The sequence below is a fragment of the Camelus ferus genome, chromosome 13 (genome assembly GCF_009834535.1).
Source record: "Camelus ferus isolate YT-003-E chromosome 13, BCGSAC_Cfer_1.0, whole genome shotgun sequence".
NCBI lineage: Eukaryota > Metazoa > Chordata > Mammalia > Artiodactyla > Camelidae > Camelus > Camelus ferus.
The window spans coordinates 52,708,540-52,716,957 of NC_045708.1; positions in this window are offsets into that span (position 1 = coordinate 52,708,540).

The following is an 8,418-nucleotide window of genomic DNA, read 5'->3' on the forward strand; positions in this document are numbered from 1 at the left end:
CCTTAACTTTTGTGACTTCTCTGTCACCATTAAATTAGTGACAGTAGTTTAATGGTACTGCTATCACTAATAACTAAAGTTAGAAAATATTAATAAAATTATTAAGAAAACATGAACCCTATATTCTCTAATTTCCTATCTTTGAAATGTTATCATATGGTCTTACATTGTTTCCACTACTCCACTAAAACTCTTCAGATGAAGATACATGAAATCTAAGGTAAAATGATACAAATTATAATTGCAAACCAAAAACAACCTAGAAAACAAACTACGGTTACCAAAAGGGAAAGGGCGGGGAGGGATAAATTAGAGGTTGGGGATTAACAGACATGCATTACTATATATAAAATAAATAAACAACAAGGACCTACTCTATAGCACAGGGAACTATATTCAATTTCTTGTAATAGCATATAAAAGAATCTGAAAAGAAAAGAAATATATGTATGTGGATGTATAACTGAATTCCTTTGCTGTACATCTGAAACTAACATTGTAAATCAACTACACTTCAATAAAAAAAACTTTTTTTTTAAAGATACTTACTGATGTAAAAAAAAAAAAAAAATAGAAAGTTTGCCCGCAAGGAGCTTGCAGTCTTGTAGCAGAGAAGGGGATATAAATAGAAAACATGTGAACATCTCTGAACAAAGGAGGGGGTGTCAGGGGTATGTGTCTATACAGGCACTCAGTGTGTTGCCCACCCCCAAAACATCACTTCTTTGCTAGCAAATCTGGCTCATCCTTTGTTCCACCGGGTTTCTTACTAACAACCAGTATCTGTACAAGCCTAAGCACTAGGATCTGCCTAGTTCTTAAGTTCAAGTTATTGTCCCAATTTCTAGATTCTTTCCCAGCCAAATGAATATTTGGACCAAGAAAGGTATTCCTGGAGGAAGTTTCTGGGTCTCTGACAAGTACCCCTATGCCTTTCAAAAAGGACATTCATTAAATATAGGGCCCAGTGCACCTTGTTTCCAAGGGTGGAGAAAAATGGGGGAGGGGATGTAAGGCTAGAAATTCTTACAGCACAGACTCATGCCTAGCATCCCTGTGGTGCACTTGTAATGCATAGTTTCTCACTGGCAGAGTATTTTTCTACCTGAAACAAGGGCTGATTTGCCCACAGGTATAGCTGGCTTTGGCATAGCCATAAAATGTCTGGAGTTAAAACTGCCTGCTGACTTCCCGTGTGTGTGAGAAATGCATGACTAATTGCATCCTGTGTCTGCTCTCAATGCAGAACTGTAGTCAGCCGTGACTTCAAGACATGAGGGCACAAATATAAATAAGTTTGTCTATGCTTGAAAGCTTGCTGTGCTAGGGCCAACCGTGTGATCACTACCATTTCAGTGCCTTGGGTCCTCCATTGCCTTCAGTGCAATACTAGCAGGTACTAACAACTGGTAAATCTACCCTCTTCCAAATTGCTTCCCAGGGAGGACATCCTGAGAAAGCCTTAGAAGGAAAGGCTTTAACCTTCCAGAATCTCTGCCAGAGTCCTCTCAAGCCATCCCCAGTAGATTAAGAAGTAATAATGTGTTTGCTATGCAGTTGCAAATTCAGAAAACAAAACAAAACAAACCCAGTTGATCTCCTAGTCCCTCACCCCTACCGGTAGAATTGTCTCACTTTATTTCCTGATGTGCGGACATTCTGGAGTCACCACTGTTGTGACAGTGTGGGAATGTGGCTAACAGCATAGTAGGTGGAGTAAAAACCGGTACCTACCTCATAGGTCAACTGTGAAGATTAAGCTAATCTGCCATACATTAATGTAGTTATTGGCACGTATTAAGTATTCAGTAAATATTAGCCATTATTATTGCTACAAAAATAATTATCATTTATATTCTTTTTGTCAACATCACTTTACTTGCCTAGTTAAAATGTTTCTATGGTACCTGTTGGCCCAATACAATGCTTCAAATCCCAGAGTCCTTTACATCTGGCTCCAGCGCCCTTCTTTCTGGCTTTATCTCCTGCTACCCACTGCTCCACATCCTGTACTCCTGCCACAGTGACTGACGTAACTATTTCCCAGCTATCATATGTTTTGCTTCCTTTGTCTTTGATCTTGCTGTTCCCTCTTCTTTGCATGTCTTTTTTTTTTTAATATAAAGGATTTATTCAAATAGTACATTCCCTAGTTATGTCCTGAAGCTATACACATTCATCCCAATCTCTCACCAGACTATGATTAGTGACGGTCAGAGAGATCAGTTCAGAAAGATCTTTGCCTGTCCTTTAACACAATATTACCTAGAAAACTCAGTCATCTTTTAATATATGAGTTCAGTGGCATCTCCTTTGTGAGACTGTCCCTGACCTTCACCCCAGGGAAAAAGTAGTCACTATTGTGTTACTGCCATTTATAGACATTTGTGTTTCCTCTGCAAGGCTTCAAGACCCTCTAGCTGCTGACTACGTAATTCGTCTTCTTTGCGTTTGTGTGTGTCTACTGCAAAACAGTGCATGTGCTAAGTGCTAAATACACATTTGTTGAATGGAAAAATCGTTAAAAAGTATAAAATGTTCTCCCATAGATGCTCTTATTTGGTCTGTTCGAAATGCCTGGGAAAAAGCGAGGGCAAAGTAGAACAGCACTATCATTAAAAAAAAAAAAAAAAAAAAAGAGGTTCTAGAGAAGAATGATAAGACATTGTGACTTGTGTCTTAGTACCTTGAGCAAGTTTTATACTCTCTCTGGTCCTCATTTGCTCCTTCTGTAAAATGGGGGAAACACTTACACCCATTATTCAATGAGACGATCCATGTAAAGTGCCTGACACACGCTAATAAGCAATAGCGTTTTTAAATTGTTATGTAGATCATCCACAATGCAGCGATTTGTGCAAAACCACACATCAAAATGCAGAACTGAGACAAGTCTTGGTCTGTCTGATTCCTAGTCCAGTTTTCTTTCTGTTCTAACACAGCCTTCTCCTCCTAGGAATACTGATAAACAGAACATAAGTTAGAGGTGGCAGAGAATGTTCCTTTGCTCCGCTCTGGTGCAGGGCATCTAAGGTGAGGGTAAGGAACAGAGTGCTGGCTTTCTTGATTAATTCTGAACTAAAACACGTATTTCAGTGTTCAGGCTGTAGAACACCATCGATTAAACACTATCATAAAGCAGTAATATCTTAAATTTATACAGAGCTTTGTCCCCAGAGTATGCAGGAGTTTTTGTGGTACTCCATTTATTTTCTCAACTCTATAAAATGGTATTCCTATCATTTTACAATAGTTCATTCATTCAATAAATATTTGACATTTTGCTTGCTGAGTGCTACCAGTGCTAGGTACTAGAGGTACAAAAAGGAGCGAGACTGAAACTCTGCCCTTGACTGCTAGGTCTAGGTGAGGCGATTGACATGAAATAAACAACTCACCCTGATAGGTACGACCACGGTGATACACGCAATGGGAGTCTGTAGCAGCAGGCGCCTAAGAGGCTTATTTAGGGAAAATGGAAATGAAAGAGGGAATTTGGAGGTGGGTCTGGGACTGATGTTTTATTCTATAAACCAGTGGACTTCAAGCATTTTGATCACACACTCCTATTCAGAAAAAGAAATGTTTTAGGCACTCACTTAAATATATCTTTAATACATTTTAAAATGAAGTATATGCCTGTAAAACTGCTAATATATTATGTTTTAGACATTTTGCTATTCTATGACAGAACAGTTCCCACTACCAGTTATATCCCTGAAGGTTTTACATGTGCTCTAAGAGAATATACAATGCTATCCATAAATAGAATTGTCCATGTCCCCTAAACTTGGAAAGAATTCAAATATCCATCAACAAGACAGTAGATAAATAACTTTTAGTATATTTTAATAGTGGAATACTCTTCCTCAATAAAAATTAATAAAACACAGCCTCTTGCAACACTATGAATGAATCTTTAAGACATAATAATCAATTAAAAAGCAAGCTACAAAGACCAAATACAATATGATACCACCTTTTGAAAGTTCAAGAACAAAACACTAAACATTATACTATTTCTAAATAAATATATGTGTCATAAACCTATGAAGAAGTAAGAAAATTGTAAAAAATAAAATTCAACTTGGGTGGGGATGGGTCAGTGGAAGCAGAAGGAGGGGAGAGGTGAAAACAAAGGTACAGGGGACAGTTCTGGCGATGGTCTAGGACATAAGTTAGTGAGTTCACAGGCATTCATTTTACTGTTATACTCTGTAACTTGTATACATGTCACATTCTTGAATAAATATCAAATATTGCATAAGAAAAAAGAAAGAATATAAAGAGAAGTCCCAGTGTTTTCTTCCTGAACCTAAATGTACCCCCTGGGGTTATGCAGAAGCTAAGTTAGGCAATGAACGTCACTGACATTTTTCAGGTAGAGGAATATAATGTCCAATTTAAAAAAAGGATATTCTATCAATGTTGTAGAAAATAGACAATTCATGTGAGAGATCTTGAGGTTTTGACTCAACACAGTGGCTTTGGGAACAAATTTTATGGGGTTGTTTTGAGAGCTGTTTAACAGGTAGAACCAACAAGAACTGGTGATGCATAAAGGAGATGACAATCATTTAAAATGACCTTTAGTTTCCTAGATTCTGCAATAAACGTTATAAACCAAGATAGAGAATACAGTAAACACACACACACACACACACACACACACACACACACACACACACACACAGAATTATGGAGAATAATGAGAGGATAGCCTTACAAATCTGAGAGTCTGAAGCATCCAAATAACACAAAACTGAGGCTGTCTGGCAGTAGCTAGAAATACTTTCTGGAGCTCAGAAGCATGGTGAACTCTGGAAATAAGGACCCAGATGCCAGCAACACACCAGGAACTAAGACCACAAATGTAAATAAGGTCATGAAAGAAAGAGCATGTCAAGTGAAAAGGTGAAGAGAACTAGACTGGATTCCTAGATCTCGTCCCCCATGGAGGACACTGAAGAGAAACTCTCAGGGGTGTAAAAAAGAACCAGGAGAGACTGGGAAAGCCAAGTGGCCAGTGATCTCAAGTGCCCCCAGATAAGTCAAGTGAAATGGAACCTGTAACTGAAATACAGAGAGGCTACGCAAAGCAAACCTGTAAACCAGATGTCCTAGCTCCTTTGTGGGAGCCCCATCCACTAACCTAATGGTTTTCAAATTAGGTGCCAGAGGATGCTGTAGCTACTTGAGATGTTTAGAGGGCTATTATTCTTCATTCCACAAATTTTTATCTCCCAGGTACTATGTAAGGTTCTGCTCACATAATGCTTAAGAGGATTTCCCGTGGATAGTGAAGAAACTCATTTGTCTACACCTCTCTCTATATTTACGTCTATATCTCTATATATTACACAACAGGGACCACATGCAGTCCCTATTATGTCACAAGACTGTTGATAATAGAGTGATAGTTAACTCGCTCCTGCCTCAAGCAACCTATAGCATTAACCACCCCCACCAAATTCCCTCAAGAGTTTATTATGAATCTCGTTTGTGGGATAAAAATGACTTCCCAGGAGAAGCGACATTTAAGTTCAAATCAACCTTCAAGCATTGAAGTATCATAATTCTCATGAAAGACTTAATTTGGAAAAAAAGAAAATTGTTGTGCTGTAAAAAGATTGAAAATCACTGCATTATATAGAAATTCCAAACTGTAGATCATGTTGGCCATGTTAAAAATATTAACTTTGATGACTAACATAGTAGGATGTATTTTAAAAGATATGAAAGGTCATACACAAGATACTTGCTCTAAGGAAGGAAGGCATTGGAAGCAAGAGAAACTATAATATTCATCTTCATATACTTCTGTATTCTTCAGTTTGCTAATATTAGAATGACTAATATTAATTATAATGGAAAAAAGCAGCTATTAAGTAGAAAAGCTTAGAAATTCACATTACATTCACATTGTCAAAGTTTATAGGTACTGTATTTTTCTTTTAACACACACAGTGACAGCCTAGAAACTGGAGAGTCCAATTCTAACATTTGATTTAAGGAAAATTCCTGCTGGTTGCTTTGAACTGAGAAAGTCCCCGGAACACAGATTTTTTTCAGAGATCCATTCCCCAGGAAAGCTGCAAACTAGAGCTTTGGAAATCAGCCTTGTATACAATGTTCTGTTCTGTTGTAGAAAACATATGACTCCTTTGGCATTTTTAATGACTAATCCAAAGTAATGAAATTAAGTAGCAATAAAGGCTAATAGATACAGCTGTGCTTTGATTCCGTGATTTTCACGACATCCACTCTCCAAGACAGTTTTCCCATTTATCTTCAAACTGTAAAAGCTGTGTAGCTCTTGTCTATTGTCCTGCTGTCATGGCTCGATGTGGGTTTATAAAAAAAGTGTGGTTCTTTTCCCAAAGGTTTTGTTTCTTATTGCAAACAACATGTCTTAAAAGAAGGAGGCCAGGTACAGGTTTCAAATAAAACATAATTTAATCTTTGGGCTAGCTTTTGCAGTTGGCCTCACAATTTAAGTCCATTTATGTAAAACATCAGATTTGTAGACGTTTTACATAACATCAGACGATGGAGAATAGAAAAATAAAGTAATTAAAAATAAAATGGTAATAACTGAAAATCCTAGTAAAATATTGACCAAATAATTAACTTTGTTTTGGGCCACCCGAGTTAATCAAATACTTTGGGACACACAGCACTCTGTACAAAATGACATTGCTTTCACCCTAAACCAGGCTTCTCTGAGCAGGGTTTATATCAGAGTGGTGAACTGGAAAACAGGTAAAAAGATAAGCCTTTCCCAAATTCCCGGAAGTTTACAAGGAAGGGCTCTTATCTCTGCTGCTCAAGTTAACCAGATGGAGAAATAAGTAACACGTTCAGCTTGCGGTTTTATCTTCAATGCTTTATTTGATCTTCAAAAACTCCAGTGAAAAGGGAAGGATAAAAAGTATTTGCAATAATACTTCTACCAGTGGGAGAGATGAGTGAACTGTATGAGTACATGAAATATAGGCGAATACGCTAATGTTCCAAGAATAAAGGAAGTAAATATTCTAAGCAATTTGAGGGGGAGGAAACCATTCCTGAGCTATTACTCAAAAAATAAAAAAAATCTCTTATCAGTTTTAAAAATGCTTCTACCTATACAGGCCCATTTTATGTCACTTGGTTTTCAGACCGAAATGACAACATCTATATCCAAAGATGAAGTTAACAATTCCAAGCTAAGTAAAGTGTTGCTTCCTGTTCCCAAAGTATTTAAACCAATACCAGCAGGTTTTGGCCTCATGGCTCCTGAAATGGAGAGCATGTATTTCGATGTGGCTGGTTGGGGTGGGAATGAGGGGTGGTGGCTGAAGCTGGGGCAGAGGTGAGCAGACTCAGGGGTGGACCCAGACTCACCACGGCAGACTCGGCCCCCCTGCTAACGCAGCCCACTCACTGACTCCCTGTGGCTTAGAACAAAGTCTTCTATGATCTAGTCTTACCGGAGCTTTAGCTTCTTTTCCATCACGTATAATCATAATTCATACACTCATTCCCACTCCAAGATCCCACTCCCCATCTCTTTACATTATACTCCTGACACTCCCTTTTTGCAGTTTCCTAAGGAAATTTTCCTTTCTTCTTCACCTGGAATGCTCCTGCGTTTCCAATCCCTAGGGCAGCTTTCTGAAGTCTTCTTCTTCAAGACTTACTCAATCGTTTTCCCCAGGAAGACTTTCCTGATTCCCTTTCCACACACACACACACACTCACACACACACACACACGATTGTAGACCTAAGGTAGAATCAGGGACTCCTTTAGTAATTATTATATTATATTATATTATTATATTATATTAATTATATTTTAATATTATAAATCTATTATAATTATTCTTCACATGTCTGTCTCCTCCATGACCTGACCATTAGCTCCTGAAGGCAGAGCTATAGCTCCCCTGTCGCTCGGATACTTGCCGTAGTGCCTGGTACTTAGAAATATTTTGATAAATGCTTGATGGATGAGTGAGTAAGTATATTCTCATCCTTCGAAACCCGTATCAGTTTCAGAGGAACTGAGAAGCCTTGCAGATTCATCTAAGATACAAATAAATGCTGTCTTCTTGAGTTCTCATCACACTTTATCAATTCCTTTCTTGCGGCTGCTATCATTAACTGTCCTGGGTTTTAATTGCATCTACCCTGTCATCTAGCCTGCCAGAAAAAGATCATGCCTTCTTTTATTATCTTTTTCCCCACCCAGTCCTGTGCTTTGAAAAAGATTCTCTTCAATGTTTCCTGAAGTAAATTTATATATTCACAGCTTTTCCCCAAACATACATTATTAAACAATGCAATGCTTTGGTTTGGTTTGGTTTTTTACAGGACAGAAATGATCTCAGACTCATTTTTCTTTGCCTGGGACCAGCACACAGCAGGCGCCAAA